Here is a 10000-nt window from a genome sequence, read left to right on the forward strand (position 1 = left end):
TGGGCACTGTGTTTTTGCCAAAGGGGATGACTATACACTTTTTGGCGTTTAGCTTGAGGCCATGGCTCTGGCACCAGTTTTCTCTTTCTATGAGACCCCTTTTGGAGGATGCTTGTGTCAGCTGGAGAGTTGATTATGGCGCCCATTTTGCAGTCATCTGCAAACTTGGTCAGCCACAGTCCTTCCGTGTTGGCCTGTACCATCGAGAAATATATACCGAACAAGAGAGGTCCCAGGACTGAGCCTTGTGGGAAGCCACTTGTAACTGATTTGGAGTCTGACATGGCTCCAGCAATTCTAACCATGTGGGTTCTGTCCTTGAGCCAGTTTGCAACCCATCTAGTGACATAGGGGTTTATATTTAGGCTGGATAGCTTATCTATGATGCCAGAGTGGGGTACTGTATCGAAGGCTTTTGCGAGGTCCAGGTAGGCTATGTAGACAAGCTTCCTCTCGTCAATGGCCTTGGTGACTGTTTCAAAGAACTCAACCAGGTTTAAGAGGCAGGATCTGCCCTTAACAAAGCCGAACTGGGTAGGATCCAGTGTCTGTAGGTCTCCAATCTTTATTTATGAGTTCCATGATGATCCTTTCCATAGCTTTGCAGACCAAGCTAGTCAGGCTTATGGGGCAATAATTTCCAGGATCCGTTGAGGCACCACCTTTGTGGAGAAGGACCACTGTTGCTGTACGCCACACTTTGGGTACATATCCTGTAGTAAGGCTGAGATTGAACAGTAGTTTTATGTTTGGGTTCAGCTCATCTTGGAGCTCGTGTAGGATGCAGCCCGGGACACCGTCTGGTCCCATTGATGCTGTGTTTTTTGCTTTGGAGAGGGCAGTTCTTATCTGAGCGTCTGAGATGTCAGGGGAGCAGCACTCCGCTGGAATAGATATTTGTTCTTTTGGTGGGGGGGGGGGTTTGCGCTGAACCTGTTGGCCAGGATGTTGGCAATGTCTGTGGGTTCAGTGTATTTTTTGTCATTTTGAACTAATTCTGAGCATATCTGGGAATTCCCACCCAGGTTCCTAACATAACTAAAGCACGCTTTATGATTATCTTTAGTGTCCTGCGCAATTCTTCTCTCGAAGTTGGCCTTAAGATGATTTTATGAGTGCCTGTAGTTTTTTGCTAATACTGCTCAGAGATGCCTTCCCTTTATGGGATTTTGCTCTATCATGTAGTAACTTAATTCTTCTATTGTATAGTTTGTTTATGGCTAGGCTTCACCAGACAGGACGCATGCTTTGGGGGATTGGGTCCTAGTTTTATTTGGGATTGCATGATCCATGCATTCCTGTAAGTGTTCATAGAATGCGTTTATAAACGAATCTGCGATCCGGGCCGTATTTTCCACAGGCCCGGGGGCTTTGAAGAATTCCACCTCGGTTTTGAGTAGTGTGAAGTTTGCTTTAGAGAAAAGTTTTTCACTTTAATTTTCTGGGCAGGGGGTGGGGTCGGGATGTGGCTATCCATGTACATATATATATATATATATATATATATATATATATATATATATATATATATATATATATATATATATGAAAAACAGCAAAAACTCCAACAACAGCAACCATGCGATAATTATACTGTCCTGAGCTTAAAATAAGTCCAAAAACGTCATTCAATGTGGTTAGAATCAAAAATATCCTTCAGTAATAAAGCAGAGGATCCAAGGTACTTCACAAACACGAAAATTTATTGTGCACTCAGTCGGTGGTTAGCGCCACAAAATGCTTCATCAGACCATAACTGACCAAGTGAGAAGTCACATTTAAAACCTGTATCAACCAATCATGACTCTCCTGTTACTACATCACTTCCTGAATTGAATCAGGAAGTTCATTTATTTAAAGAGCTAACATTCATTAAATAGTCTACCAACATTGCAGTTCACAAACAAAAACAAAACACATTAAAAATTCTTTACAAATTTCCCTCCTAATGTTATAAATCATAACCATAGGAGCACCATTAAATTCAATCTTTAAAAATATAATTAAAGTTAAAAAGTGTTACGCTGTAACTAAGCGATCATAAACATTGCTCTGTATCATCACCTAGGAAATGTAAAGACCTAAACAATAAATACAACTTAATAACGAAACTAAAAACTGTCGACTGGCACGAAATGGGCATATCACCTTTAGCTACACCTCAATCCAATGTGAACCCTATAAACATAGTTCAAATACTTCAAAGCATTGCAAGCTATCCAAAAGAATTTTTAAAAGAGAAACGATAACGACGTCTTTCCTTTCTTACATTCACTCTAGCAACACTAATATTCTCTGAATGAATCTACCTACATTTCGAAAAGAAGAAACACTCAGCTATGGTAATATAAACAAACCTATCCTACTTACAACCAAAGGACCGACAGAACATATTCGTCTGTGTAGTTCAAACGCTCAAATTAATGAACCATGATGAGCGAACGTTGACGCTAATACATCGCACCATACCAAAACCAAATATAGACTAACAAATTACGTACCACATTAAACATAGCACAGAGCTCAGCGTTATTCTTATATAACTAACCAATGCTAACTTTTCTAACAAAAGAATCTACCTACATCTAAAAGCAAAGGAATGCATTTCTACGATCATGACAACAGTTATCCAACCTGCAACCAAGCATCCAACAATACTAGCTTCGTCGGTAGAGGTTAAAGGCTCAGATTAATGAAAATGAAGGCTGTAATAGGTAAGTAATAGCATAAGATCCATGGCACTATACGAGAATCAAAGAGAAACTGACAAAAAGCATACACCATTAAACTCAATACGGAGCTCAACGCTAAGCTGCTAAGCTCATGCAAGTGACAGGAGGGGCTAACAAAAAGCATACCACGTTGAACTCAAACGGAGCTCAACACTGTTAGCCTACTAAAATGCTAAACCCCACCCATATCATAAAACAGTATCGCTAATGACCAAAGTATTCTAACATTACTAATCAAATGCATAACCAATACTACACAGTGACAAACAAATAAGAAACAGTATAGGTAGTAAATAACAATCACAAGAAGTCAGAAAATCGCAGTGAGAATAAAAACGGCAATTGCTGACTTCTCAAATACATACAAAAATAGCTCAATCAACTAATACAAACAATGCAACCAGTATCTCATAACAAACATAGTCAAGAGCTTCCTACGTACAACATAATATTATTAATTTAAAAAAATATATATTTTTAAAAACAGAAAAAACATATCAAGACTATCTATTGAATATTAATTTACCAAAAATTAATATTTAACACTCTAATGTAAAACCTGTCACTTATTGGACAGTCAAACAACATGACACTAAAGAACATATGACAAACATAATTACCTCACCCTAAGACTTTTGGAACGTAAAATAGGCTTAATAGACATCCTATCATTCAGGCCTCTACCAAAATCTGCTCTCAAACGAGTGATCCATTTCAGTTCCTTCTCCTCAGTAATGTTAGTAACATTCCCCCCTCTGACATTAGGTGTAATGGTTTCAATGACCATAAACTCAAAAGAATGAGTGGGGCCAGTGGTCATTACATGTTTCGCTAGAGCATTTGTGCTAACACCAGTTCTGATGTTGTAAAGGTGCTCTCTAATTCGATTCTTCAGCAACCTATCTGTTTTTCCTATGTAGAAAGAGTGACACTCAATGCATGTGGCTAAATAAACCACATGCTGTGTTTCACAACTGGCCACGCAATTAAATTTAAACTCCTTGCCAGTGTCAGGATGCACAGAGATGTTTGATTTCCTGATATAAGCACAATAATTACAAGCTCCACATGGAGACGTCCCTTCTGCACCCACAACCTCTCTGTTGTAAGATGAACCACATAACATCCTTCTAATATTCTTCCTGTTTTTATATCTAAACTTGGGTTTATTTCCTACAACTTCCGCTATCAGTGGATCAGTGAGTAGGATACCCCAGTGCCTTTCAAAGATGTTATAAATCTTATCTCTGTCCTTGGTAAAAAACATAGGTATTCTCAGGTCAGTATTCATGTTAATGACTGATACAGGTTCATTCTCATTTGATCTCAAAAATAGGGTTGAGCTCTATTCTTCCTCAAATGATTAATATCAGAAAGTCCTAAACTAGGGTCATGAGGTATATCCCCTGTTGGATAATCTATCCTTCAAATTCCCAATTTCACTTTCAAAACCTAGATCTGTATTATTCAACCTAGAGACACGCATAGCTTGGCCTCTAACAACATTCTTGAAAACATAATTGGGATGCATACTATTCCGATGAAGTATAGTATTCCTATAACAATCTTTCCTATGTATCCCAGTATCAAAATAACTTTGACTTGCACTGGTCCTCTCAACACATACATCTAGAAAATTGACCTTCTCCTTAGAGGAGGTCATAGTAAACTTAAGATAACTGGTGGTTTGATTCATCTGTTCAAGAAACACTCCTAATAATTCAAAGCTTCCCTCCCATAATAGAAAAACGTCATCGACAAAACGTTTATAGAACTTGACGTTCTTCTTATATAAATCCATCTTATATAAGACATCTTCTTCCCACAGTGCGAGAAACATGTTGGCGTAGCTGTTGGCACAAGGTGTGCCCATCGCCACGCCACGTAGGAAGACGGTGCCCTCAAACATAAAATCATTGTTTTCAAGGACTATTTCCAAGAACAAACAGATCAGGTCTCTAAGTCTTTCATCATAAGTGCTATGTCTCTCAAGGTAACTTTTGATATGACTAACACCTTCAACATTGGGAATCACAGTAAACAATGACTGTATATCAAATGTTACCATTAATAGTTCATTTCTATCACTAATATTAGTGCTCAGCACAAATAATTCCTTCAAAAACTGCTGGGAATCTTTCAAAATGTTGATGTTACTATTAATCAGAGGTCTTAAATGTTTCTCAATAAAAACAGAGAGAGGTTCTGTGCACCAGCCTCTCCCTGAGACTATTGGTCTCATGGGTGGGTTGGTGCTGTCCTTATGAATTTTTGGTAGGCCATTAATAACCGGAATAATAGGATTCTCAACATAGAAAAACTTAAACATATCCCTCGTAATAGTATTGGATTCAACTAGGCCATTCAACACTTTCTTAATATTATTAACCTTGAACTCAATGGCAGACCTATCTATTATCCTATAAAATCTAACATCACGTAACATCTCAAACATAGACACCTTATATGCATCCATATTCATTAGTACAATCAGTCCGCCTTTATCTGCTGGACGTACGATCACATTGGAATCTGATTGTAATCTCTTTAGTGCCTCACGTTCCCTATAATTTAAATTGCATCTAACATACGATGTATTATTGCATTCAACATTAAAATATTTATGTATGTCATCTTCAACCATTTTATCAAATGCATGTATTAGGGGGTGTTGACATGGCATATAAGTGCTAGATCTTTTAAAAGTGTTGTGATTGCTATAAGTCTCTTTACCCATTTCTACCTTTAACAAAACATTCCTAGTAAAGGTCTTAAGGTCAATAATTAAATCAGTGAGTTGACTGTTCGTCGTTGGTATGAACCCCAGCCCTTTATTAAGGATGGCGCATTCATACTGATCCAATGTCTTGTCAGATATATTCCATATCAGGTTGTCCCTGCTCGGTTCCACATTTTCTTTATCGTGTGTCCAGCTACTTCCTCTGATGATATTTTTCTCTTTTGTCTCCCACGGCTGACGGAACACCCTCTGTTCACTGTTTTCTCGAACGTGGGTATCGGTAAAGGGAACTGAGGGAAATTCCCTATTTTACGTACCTCCGTGGTATTATGACTTTTGGACGTACGTCTAACAATTCAGTCTTGCTATTGCTATCAAGGTTGGCCACTTGTATGTCATCAGTACATAGCACCGAACAATTAGTGTTGACAGGGAGAGCTCTAGACAAAACTTTGTCTGTAGCATTAATCACATTCCTATGCATATGAGATATTTCTGTATTCTCAACAACTTCTTCTTGAGTTAATAGCGTTGTAGTAGGGTCACTGATGGCAGTAGCCATCGGAACATTTCTGTCCCTTATCAATTCACTGCGTTTCTCATTATGAGTGTTGTTATTATTATTAGCAACTCTAGGCCAAGTAAAAACATGGCCTAGTTGAAAATCTTTAATGTCTCTGTCTAGTTTGCTCCTCTTCTGTATTAACAGTCTCCTCTCAAACACCGATACACTATCCATTAATGAATCCATCATGATATCAATGTTACTTCTATTAAAACATTTGTATAAGTTACTTTGTTGCAAACAAATAGATTCTCTGAGGCTATCTTCCTCTGGTCAAAAAAATTCATTCAATAGGGTCATGTATTTAGCACTCACCTCTAGATTGAGCTGTTGCCACTTTGCAAGTAGCTCAGGATATTGTGTTCCATATGTTGGCATTTTTAAAACCCGTAAACCTCTCGGTACAATCTTCTTCTGCAGACAAGCCTCAAAGTGTTGTCTTTGTAGCTGCATTCTCTTCAACTTTAAAAAATCAGATTCCATCCGAAATACAGCCCTTTTCAGGTCATCACTTTCACCTCTTTCCACAATCGTAGCAGCGCTATCTGTACTCCCTTCATACATCAAGAGTACATTATCATTACCAGTCATTAAGGTTTTAAATCTATTGCTAGAATTATTACGACCCGGTTCAGAAACTGCTTCTTTGATATCAGTATTGAATAAACAGGTCTCAGTTCCATTATTCACTTCCAACCTCGTTGGACAAATCTCAGGTCTATAATTCAATTCAACTGCAACAAAATTACCTTCTGCCATGTCCTCACGGAGTGTAGAAACAGAGCAAATGAATAAAATGGCAATAAAAATGAGAACAACTACACCCAGCCAGGTAAATGCTGTGTTGAGAAACTCACAAAATGTAGGAAAAACAGCAAAAACTCCAACAACAGCAACCATGCGATAATTATACTGTCCTGAGCTTAAAATAAGTCCAAAAACGTCATTCAATGTGGTTAGAATCAAAAATATCCTTCAGTAATAAAGCAGAGGATCCAAGGTACTTCACAAACACGAAAATTTATTGTGCACTCAGTCGGTGGTTAGCGCTTTCACAAAATGCTTCATCAGACCATAACTGCACAAGTGAGAAGTCACATTTAAAACCTGTATCAACCAATCATGACTCTCCTAAGCTACAACATCACTTCCTGAATTGAATCAGGAAGTTCATTTATTTAAAGAGCTAACATTCATTAAATAGTCTACCAACATTGCAGTTCACAAACAAAACAAAACACATTAAAAATTCTTTACAAATTTCCCTCCTAATGTTATAAATCATAACCATAGCAGCACCATTAAAATTCAATCTTTAAAAATATAATTAAAGTTAAAAAAGTGTTCGCTGTAACTAGCGATCATAAACATTGCTCTGTATCATCACACGAGGGAAATGTAAAGACCTAAACAATAAATACAACTTAATAACGAAACTAAAAACTGTCGACTGGCACGAAATGGGCATATCACCTTTAGCTACACCTCAATCCAATGTGTGAACTCCTATAAACATAGTTCAAATACTTCAAAGCATTGCAAGCTATCCAAAAGAATTTTTTAAAAGAGAACGATAACGACGTCTTTCCTTTCTTACATTCACTCTAGCAACACTAATATTCTCTGAATGAATCTACCTACATTTCGAAAAGAAGAAACACTCAGCTATGGTAATATAAACAAACCTATCCTACTTACAACCAAAGGACCGACAGAACATATTCGTCTGTGTGGTTCAAACGCTCAAATTAATGAACCATGATGAGCGAACGTTGACGCTAATACATCGCACCATACCAAAACCAAATATAGACTAACAAATTACGTACCACATTAAACATAGCACAGAGCTCAGCGTTATTCTTATATAACTAACCAACGCTAACTTGTGCCAACAGCTACGCCAACATGTTTCTCGCACTGTGGGAAGAAGATGTCTTATATAAGATGGATTTATATAAGAAGAACATCAAGTTCTATAAACGTTTTGTCGATGACGTTTTTCTATTATGGGAGGGAAGCTTTGAATTATTAGGAGTGTTTCTTGAACAGATGAATCAAACCACCAGTTATCTTAAGTTTACTATGACCTCCTCTAAGGAGAAGGTCAATTTTCTAGATGTATGTGTTGAGAGGACCAGTGCAAGTCAAAGTTATTTTGATACTGGGATACATAGGAAAGATTGTTATAGGAATACTATACTTCATCGGAATAGTATGCATCCCAATTATGTTTTCAAGAATGTTGTTAGAGGCCAAGCTATGCGTGTCTCTAGGTTGAATAATACAGATCTAGGTTTTGAAAGTGAAATTGGGAATTTGAAGGATAGATTATCCAACAGGGGATATACCCCTCATGACCTTAGTTTAGGACTTTCTGATATTAATCATTTGAGGAAGAATAGAGCTCAACCCTATTTTTCGAATCAAATAGAGAATGAACCTGTGTCCGTCATTAACATGAATACTGACGTGAGAATACCTATGTTCTTTACTAAGGACAGAGATAAGATTTATAACATCTTTGAAAGGCACTGGGGTATCCTACTCACTGATCCACTGATAGCGGAAGTTGTAGGAAATAAACCCAAGTTTAGATATAAAAACAGGAAGAATATTAGAAGGATGTTATGTGGTTCACCTCACAACAGAGAGGTTGTGGGTGCAGAAGGGACGTCTCCATGTGGAGCTTGTAATTATTGTGCTTATATCAGGAAATCAAACATCTCTGTGCATCCTGACACTGGCAAGGAGTTTAAATTTAATTGCGTGGCCAGTTGTGAAACACAGCATGTGGTTTATTTAGCCACATGCATTGAGTGTCACTCTTTCTACATAGGAAAAACAGATAGGTTGCTGAAGAATCGAATTAGAGAGCACCTTTACAACATCAGAACTGGTGTTAGCACAAATGCTCTAGCGAAACATGTAATGACCACTGGTCCCACTCATTCTTTTGAGTTTATGGTCATAGAAACCATTACACCTAATGTCAGAGGGGGGAATGTTACTAACATTACTGAGGAGAAGGAACTGAAATGGATCACTCGTTTGAGAGCAGATTTTGGTAGAGGCCTGAATGATAGGATGTCTATTAAGCCTATTTTACGTTCCAAAAGTCTTAGGGTGAGGTAATTATGTTTGTCATATGTTCTTTAGTGTCATGTTGTTTGACTGTCCAATAAGTGACAGGTTTTATATTAGAGTGTTAAATATTAATTTTTGGTAAATTAATATTCAATAGATAGTCTTGATATGTTTTTTCTGTTTTTAAAAATATATAATTTTTTAAATTAATAATATTATGTTGTACGTAGGAAGCTCTTGACTATGTTTGTTATGAGATACTGGTTGCATTGTTTGTATTAGCTGATTGAGCTATTTTTGTATGTATTTGAGAAGTCAGCAATTGCCGTTTTTATTCTCACTGCGATTTTCTGACTTCTTGTGATTGTTATTTACTACCTATACTGGTTCTTATTTGTTTGTCACTGTGTAGTATTGGTTATGCATTTGATTAGTAATTTTAGAATACTTTGGTCATTAGCGATACTGTTTTATGATATGGGTGGAGTTTAGCATTTTAGTAGGCTAACAGTGTTGAGCTCCGTTTGAGTTCAACGTGGTATGCTTTTTGTTAGCCCCTCCTGTCACTTGGGCGGAGCTTAGCAGCTTAGCGTTGAGCTCCGTATTGAGTTTAATGGTGTATGCTTTTTGTCAGTTTCTCTTTGATTCTCGTATAGTGCCATGGATCTTATGCTATTACTTACCTATTACAGCCTTCATTTTCATTAATCTGAGCCTTTAACCTCTACCGACGAAGCTAGTATTGTTGGATGCTTGGTTGCAGGTTGGATAGCTTTGTTGTCATGATCGTAGCAATGCATTCCTTTGCTTTTAGATGTAGGTAGATTCTTTTGTTAGAAAAGTTAGCGTTGGTTAGTTATATAAGAATAACGCTGA

The sequence above is a fragment of the Protopterus annectens genome, chromosome 12.part0, assembly GCF_019279795.1.
Source record: "Protopterus annectens isolate FY-2018-M chromosome 12.part0, PAN1.0, whole genome shotgun sequence".
In the NCBI taxonomy this organism is placed as follows: Eukaryota; Metazoa; Chordata; order Ceratodontiformes; family Protopteridae; genus Protopterus; species Protopterus annectens.